General features: G+C 39.7%; 1 long non-coding RNA gene across 1 annotated transcript in view; it reads left to right on the top strand.

The window, feature by feature from the left end:
• The first annotated feature begins 973 nt into the window (after positions 1-973).
• LOC114553649 (uncharacterized) overlaps positions 974-8,851 on the top strand; it is a 71,043-nt gene continuing 63,165 nt past the window's right edge. The window contains exons 1-2 of the long non-coding RNA XR_003692362.1: positions 974-1,130; positions 4,336-4,376. This is a non-coding gene — a long non-coding RNA (uncharacterized LOC114553649). The remainder of the gene's footprint in view (positions 1,131-4,335; positions 4,377-8,851) is intronic.

The raw sequence follows: 8,851 nt of genomic DNA, 5'->3' as shown, positions 1-8,851 counted from the left end.
GCCTTCGGCCCATCGGTGATGCCCACACTTTTTACTTGAGACCACTAGTTACGTTTCTCTGACAGAGACTATGATTATTACTAAGCAACCAAGATGCATCTTCAACCACGCAAAAGATTAAAAACAAAACCGCGAAAATCCGAGCGGTAAGCATGACAGCGTATGGCCAAAATAGGCAAAGTGATTGTATTTTCTTTGCCTTTTGTGTAATGTACAGTATAAAAACAATTTTAAATGAAAATACAGACTCTTTTAGGAAAATTCAGGTACCAGCAGGATTGTATTTTTTTATTTAGCAAAGTTACACATATAAATTTCAAAATTGTCAAAATGACCGTCATGGCCGTTCTAGTATTAAGGAACAGGCCACAGGGGTACCATCTAGCAGTGGCATGTATGCTACTCAGCATTAATGGGCCACCTCTTTCTGAATTCTCCTATAACCGAGCCTTGGAGTTATTTTTCCAAAAGCCAAGAAAAATCAAATGCACACAGCAAGGCTGCCAACTTTGCCACTGAGGCAAATATGCAATTAGTTTAATTATGAATGGTTTCCTACTATAGCCTACTTTGGGTTTTGGTTTCCTTTTCATTTTGGAATGAATTTCTTGTAAAATTCATTTTGTAGACCTACAGTTCCTCAAAAATACAGTTCAATCAAAATTAAATGAAGTGTGTGAATAGAGGTGAATAAATATATTTGTTTGTGTTGCAGCGAAATGTCAGTTCCGTTTAATACGTACAACATTTGGAAAATCCTAGAGGAAACACTGTGGCATACAAATTGGCGTGTCATACATACGCCACTTAATGAGGTCAGTCTGAAAGGTGCTGTACACATGTCACATCCTGTGTCAGCAATTAGGTAATTTATTTAATTTGTTAGTCAATATTTGTCACTTCCTGTTTTATTTTGAAACTCACACTGTGTCTTGTGTCAGGTGGCTTAAGTTCCGGTCTTTGTCTGCTTTACCATCTGTGTGATCACTTGCCCCTCCCTAATGTGTTTCACCTGTATATAACTGTCTCCCCACCTCCCTCAGTATATATACCACCTCTCAATAGCCTTAGTTGCCAGATCGTTTTGTACCCTAGTGACAGCGGTCTAGCATGCCTTCCTCGTGTTTCTAGTAAGTTAAGACCTTTGCTTGTATTATGATGCTGCCCTTAGCTAGTGATTTTGGATACCTCAGCCTAGCCCTTTTGAACTCTTGTTTGACGATTTGGACACTGTTGCCTCTGATTGTATTTCGAACAATGAACCTCAGGTACCCAAGTTGCCTGTTGAGTCCATTCTGTGACAGACACATTAATATGGCAGTAAACAAATATTTGCTATGTAAAGATATAATGGAGTAATAGCGTCCTGACTCCCTCCGTGTGTGTTGTAATCTGAGCTTCTCTGTTCTTTGTTTTGATAGCGTTTGGCGCCGCACGTGCATGTCAGTGGCTTGTGCGTCTGTGTCAGACGCCAAAGGCCGTGACAGTGGGTTGGTATTTGAATAGTTGGGGAACAGTCTGTGAAAGCCATGTGGAGGCAATCCCAGACAACTCTTTGCATTATTTTGAGTACAGCATATTTAAGGTTCTGAGAGCTTCTTCGTTATCATTTGAATAGTTGTTAAGTCTAGGGAACGATTGTGGTGATGCTTTAAAAAAAACAAAAAACAAAACGATTGTCTAAGTATTCTTAAGGGTCAACATTTTGGCAGTTAACTTGATGATTAAAATGGTATCCTGAGCGATAGGAACTAAACCTACAACACTCAATATAACCCCTTTCATTCAATACCTGAAAGAGCACTATCAATTCTCTATGACATTTTCTACAGTCACTTTCTTTGAATCATTGCTCCACAAAACATTTCCCTCAGGTCCTGTATTCTGATATATGAACACTTAATTGTAAAGGCTTTGTTTACTTCAACATGTTCCCTATTTTCATTTTCTACCTTCTGGCTACTCATTTTTTCTGCCTCTCATCCTGCAAATGTTTTCCACGCCTACAGCTCTCAGCGACATCTGCCATTTCCAGCCACGAATTCAGCGTGTTTTTTATTTCCTTTATTGTTACATTTTGTCAACCCTCAGGGGACTAGGCGTACTGTCAAAAATTCATTAAAAACATTATTTGGTAGGCTTTTTAACATTTCAAATTAAGCAATTCCAGTGTCTAAACTGCAGCACGTATTCTGTGATCCAGTATTGTTTTCAATTTTGTTCTCAACAGTGTCAAAAGCTTATGGTTTGCTGGTTTCAAAGAGACAGTTACACTTAAACCGTGTTGTGTTTACCGTGTTATCTGGCAGAAGTTGGGGGTGTTTGGGATGCTCTTCCTATCCTCCGTCCTGCTTTGACCTGTGGAGATGTTTCTATGTCACAGGGATTTGAGCAGCTTTAGTGTAGGTGGTGTTGTTGCAGAGAAGTTTACAACTGGGTATTTATATTTGTCTTGTGTGTCTTAACTTCATAAACAACAAACAGTATTGACCCAGCTGTCCACAGAGGAAAGCCACACACCGTTGATCTGCACACACTGCCCACGCTGCCATGACGCATAGCTGGATTAAAATCAGCAAAATAATTGTATAGAAGACTTTAAAAAAGACAATAAAACAAATGGGGAAAAATGCTATGTACAAAGCAACACACTTCATTTTCTTTTTTCATGATAACTACTACGTTTAAGTGTTTAGATGTTGCTACTGTACAGTATTGATCACTGCACATCTTCATTTTTTTACCATGTCAGAGCCAAGGGTGAAATCCAATAGGACCAAGCTATTTTAACACCCTGCGTAGGAGAGCTGCTTATTCTATGATAGATGTATACAGAGGTGTAGGTAGAAAAGCAGAATATTTTTGTTGATATTGGTCAGTCCTCCCTCCCTGCAACCGCACGGCAGGGTTTGTGTTTATCTTCTGTAAGCTGCTTGATACCAGAGTTAATATGGAGCGAACAAAATGCAAATAAACTGAGAATTATTCCATCAAGAATAGTTTTCTAGGTTCACTTTGCCATTATCACTCACTTTGTTTTCTCCTTTGTGTTCAGACAATTCATATTAATCATTCAATGTGCTTTTCCTTCACCTGAAAGCATACTGTATCAGATGATTATCCCACTTCTCTCATCAAGACATTATGATTACAGTTGTTGACTCAATTACGTGTATTGCTTCTCCATTTTCTCCTTGGCAGAATAGATAAATTAAGATAACTGGACAGGCTGATGAGCCCAACCTCCTACTGTTGATTAGAATTAGTGGGCTCACTAGATATATCATTGATGGGGGTGTTAAAGATAATGGCTCTGCTGTTGGAAATTAGGCCAAGCGAAACATGCAGCACCAGTTAGTAATTTAATGGTTAAATCAGTTAATGTAAACCTTGAGATGTATTGTGGAACTCAATCCTAGAAGCGTGGGCTCATTTGGAAATTTAAACCAAGGTCATTTAAGCATTATTCTAATTCTACTGCGTCAGGATATACTAACGTTAACTCAAAAGGCCAGAAACCAATTCAGTTTTCATTGACTGAAGTCTGAAAAAACATCCACTGACAATCAATTGAGCCAGAATTTGAAGCCAGACCATTCAGTACTCCTAAAACTTTAAAACGTTGGCATTGCCATTTAACTGTTATAATGGAAGCTGCTATAATGGCCAGGTGTTCAATGATTAAAACCATTCTTTCCTTGTCCTTATTTGCTCTTTTTTTTTTTTTTTTTTTTTTTTAATAAAAGCTAGGCCCTATGTTACATGCATGTTGCCAACCAATCATGTGGGTCCACACACATTTTCAATTTATTATTCAAGCCCAAGGACAGAATTGTCACGGTGGCTTAGTACTGGCATTAACCATACAGTTAAAGGCCTGTCTGAGTTTCCATGCACCTACACAATAGAACCGCCCGGCTCATTTTCACAGCTCCACTTTAGCAATAATTGATATTCATGATGTGTGTTCTTGCAGCTGCCAGTTAAATTCAGTGTACACAAACTCGAGGGCGGTGGGTGGATTAATCTGCTCAATGTGTCAGATTTAAGTCATCCAATCATTCAAATGCAAACTAATGTTTTCAGTTGAGCACATAATGTCATACAATGTATATCATACTAACATATGAACTTGCCATTAATTGTTGAGTGGGTGAGTAATGGATAAGTGCATTCAGCTGCCTAAAGCTTGGCTACCTGTGCTTTTTGGAAAATGGGATATGTTAATTTGTTGGTTCTTGTAGTGCCTTTCCCACCACTATCAGTGAAAACGTAGAAATACTGCATACCTCCTGTCTTTTTTAATTTAGATATGTCTTTTCTCTTTCTCCACAGCAACAGCTGATTAGAGGATCATACATCTCGGCAGCTTACAGGTAGGTCAACAATTTACACAAATCATTACCCTGTTCACATCATCACTTTATCTTACTGACAACAAAAGTAAATAAAAACTAGAATTCAGGCTGGGATGTTATCACCTACCTTGCGGGAAGAAAGAAACTGGAGTGAAGAGAGAAACACATGGTGTTTAATTGCTACACTGTGTATGGCAAACTGCTATGTGGTGGGAGTGCTCCTGGGGTCCGTTTCAGGAAGGAGGTTTAACAAACTCTGAGTCTAACCCTGATCTCTGAGTTGATTTACCCTGAGATGGGAAACTCAGCCTAGAAATCTAGACGCACCCTAGCGGCAGCTAATTTAATTTGCAGCCAGGGGGGTTTAGGCACTCTCCGTTGACTTGCGAGCTGGAAAAACCAAACTCCAGTCAGGCCAATCACATCGTGTATAGAGTCGGTGGGCGGGCTTATGGCTGCTGCTGCTGGGAATAGCGGTCTTCTGGAAGACTTGGAGTTAAGCTTTTCTTTGAGAAAAGAACAAAGAATGGCACAGAAATCATTCTTAAAAAAGGGAAGATGTGTTCAGAGTTTTGCTGACCGGATACGGGCAAAGTTTAATCTATCAACTAGCTTTGCTGCCTTCTTCGTTGCTCTGCCTGGTTGTAGCACTGTCCTATTGCATGCAGAGGGAATTTGAAAGACAACCGTTTATCCCGCCCCTTGGATTGAGACCTGTGAATGGTGAGTTCCCAGACCCAACATCTTGATGTGGGTCTGGCTTGTCAGGCTAAAACGCAGATTTGAGTTGGTTCAATCAACTCGGAGTAGGTTCACTCAGAGTTAAGCGCGTGCACCACCACTATAAAAGGCAGCATGAATGGAGCCATGATACTACAATTCACCATGGTAACAACCACAAACAAACTGGTCGGCGGAAATACTCATGCGCACATACAGCGAGTTTGAACATACATTTTGTTAAAAAAACAACACAGCGGCTGCTGCAAAAGAGAGAATTTGCGTGGGAGAAAATTGCTGCTGGAGTCAATGCGTAAGCTCTAATTTAGTGTATTAATATCATACTTAATCATAAGTATAATATTACTGGTGAAATGGTGTTCAACCTATAATCTATTTTATTTAGGTGTAATCCTGCAGGCGAAAAAGTTCTAGGCCTAATAATCCCATTCTGAGGCTGCAGCACCATCATTAACAGAATTATAATTCATAATCTTTTATTTCAAAAGGTTTACATCATTCACCTGCCATAACCCTAACTCCTTTTTTAATGGCTCTTACTGGTTTGTGTCCAGGGAACACTACAAAATTGTTTAAAAAAACGTTTCCGAGCAAGTCACATTCTTCTGACGCCGCTTTGCTATACAGCGGCTTTACTAATATACTCCGCATTACCGCATAATGTTGTAAAGAAACCTGCAGTTTGCAAAAAAAACAACTTAATTTGACACAGATAATCTGCTGGGATGTGAGAGCATGTCCACGATGGGTGACATTAGTGATATGAGGACGGATAAGGTTATGTAGGCTACATAACTGATCGACTGGGAAGAAAAATTATACCGCTCAAATAGGTAGGCTAGTATCTGGAAATGAGAATGCATCTGTAGTCGGGGCCTCAATATCATCTCCTGACGTATGTTTAACTCCCTGCAGAGTAATACAGCTTCTTCATCAACAGGATCATCGACAAAAGGAAATGTCTTGAGACAAAAAAAAACGTTTTATAGTCTGCCTAACACAGTTAATAAACCACCCCTGTTTTTTAATTAATGCAGATAACGAACTGTGCTAAAATGCGCCTGATACAGACTGAATGAGGAAATGAAAGAGAGCTATGTCAGAGGGAGGAGACTAAGAAACTTGAGGTTTCTTGAAGAAAACCTGCTCCCGACCAGGTTAGGTTCACAGGCTCAGTTACCATAGTAACTGACTCTGAGGTTAAGTTCCCTCTCTTTCTGAAAGGGGCTGGAGTTACCCCTCTCTCTCAGGTTTGATTAACCTCCCTTTTCTGAAACAGAAAACCCAGAGTTTCCCTCATCTCAGGGTTAACAAACTCAGAGTTTTCACTAAACCTGCTTTCTGAAACGGACCCCAGGTCACTTCCTGTTGTGTTTGAGATGACTGTGACCGGTGTTTGTTGAGACTATTGCCTCTGCATGGAGTCAGCAACAGAGGCAGTCAGCAGCATGCAGCCCTTTAAACCCTGCTGTCTTCATAAAGACTCTGTGCCTCAGTACTGAAATGGCAACTAAGAGGTTTTAGTGCACAGCCTTGTAATTATAGACCTGTTCACTGAGTAGTTGGGGAGGAAACATGCTCTAACCCTTTATGCCCTGTGTTTGTCTGGAAGTAGAGGGCATTCTGAGCGCTATATCAAACGCAGTTTCTCATTTATTTCCAAATTGCCTTTTTATTTAAGCCAAGAGTTTAAACACATTGACCCACAACTTTTGCCATCATATTTATAAAGGCTTCAGTGAAGCTCCAAGCTTCTTTTGTGTTTTTTTGTTATGTGGCAGTACTTATTTACAATGTGTGAATTGCTCAGTTCAGGTGCAGGTCATTTTCAGTTTTTACAGTTTCCAGTATAAGAATGAATATAGCCACATATGCAGACAACTTTTCAACTTCCAGATTATTTCCATTATTACAGTTGAGTGCCTCTATTCTTGCGTTATTGACAGTCATGGTAGCGCAAGCCACTTCAGTAAACAAGAAAGCAATCTGTATTGGTTTCCTTTTGTACTCTAGGTTGAATAATTCATGACTTGGCCAACTGTCAGCTCGGGTTTCAGAGTGCAAAAAACTGTACCCTGTGAAGAATGCCAATGCCATGTTACTTTTTAATTGAATGCTTAAAAAAGTGGATGATACTCTCAGTTGAATGTAGGATCTGCCGCCATCACCAGTGACCACACAGGAAATCACACCTAACCAATCCAGAACCATTACAAATTATTGTGGCATTTTATTAAATCTGTAAGTGATACAGCTGAATATTTAAACAAATTAGCCTCATTAACCTCATTGTAAATATTTGTAGTTTTTTCTTGTACTTACTTATACAGGATCATATATTTTATATCAAATATCATATGCATAATTTTCTCTAAATGAATTGTCTGAATCCTATACAATAAAGCTGATAATTGCAAGATCAACAAGTGAACAGATATTTAATAGACGTCTTTAACCAGTCAGCCTCTCATGAATAAGGACACACATAGAAGTGACTTGACATAGGTAAAAAAAAATCTTGTGTTGATGTTCAACAGTTCAATCAGGAGAGACCTAATTTAAGAGTGAAATACATTTAATTAACATGGTGCATAATGGGTTTATATGTTTGAGTATTTAGTGATTAGACTCCATTGCAATTTTAAATTATTAGTGGTATAGAAGCCATGGATATATATAGGAATATCCCCCCGATGGAGTCTAACACTGGTGGTGGTGAAGAAGGGATAAAAGAAGAGCCTGAAGAGCTGGATGGATGTTAATGTGGAGCAGGGCCGTGGGAGCTGGGAATGATGACAACTGGAGGTGAATGGGATTGAGGAGGGTCGCATGGCTTTTGCCTGAAATAACAACTAACAGCAGAAGAGTAGAACAGATTTAAAGTTTAAATGCAACAACGCAATAGCTCACGGAGATTGTGGCAAAATCTGGTTGTGTTAAAGAGTGGATGCCCAGAGTCGGCTTATAATCATGCAGCTGATTAGGTGGGAGAGGAATGTGAAGCATAGAAGTCTTCCTGATATACGCTAAGCTTCATTTTTCACTGTCAAACCAATGGGATAGTTTGATAAGCTATGAAGTGACATCATCCAGCCCTGCTTTGCAAAAAAAAATCATATCTTGAACATACATTTCCACTTTTCTGAAAAACCCTTCAAGAAGTGACCGATGTGGCCCTGACATTTAGGTCTGTTTTGTTGACTCATTTCCCAATCTGACTTGACTAATTTATACATTGATGGTTGACTCTGCAGAGAAGGCAGCTATTTGGTGCACAGTGATGTGTGTGTGTGTGTGTGTGTGTGTGTGTGTGTGTGTGTGTGTGTGTGTGTGTGTGTGTGTGTGTGTGTGTGTGTGTGTGTGTGTGTGTGTGTGTGTGTGTGTGTGTGTGTCTTAGTGCATATAATAGATCCAACATCTCCTTTTGGTTTTTATATTTTATTCTCTGGCTGTTGGTTGTGTTCCTCCCCCTCCTTGCCGTCCACTTTAAGGTTGACTTTGACTCCAGCTGTGAGGTCCAATGAACCTTGGGTCCAATGAATGATGTAGTAAGCAGAGCTCATGACCTGAAATGACAGATAATCCTGTTAAGAGAAGGGCGTGCTGCAGTTTCAGTGCTACATTTCCCAAACCTGATGAGCTTGTGATCCCGCAATTCTCGTGTGATACCATGATATGTGCAGTGCAGGGTTAAAGAAGATTCACTTGACTCTTCAAGATCATTGCTTATGTTGTCATCTCAAGCGCAGAAG

This window comes from Perca flavescens, chromosome 4 (assembly GCF_004354835.1).
Source record: "Perca flavescens isolate YP-PL-M2 chromosome 4, PFLA_1.0, whole genome shotgun sequence".
NCBI classification, from domain to species: Eukaryota; Metazoa; Chordata; class Actinopteri; order Perciformes; family Percidae; genus Perca; species Perca flavescens.
This window is presented reverse-complemented; position numbering and strand designations above follow the sequence as displayed.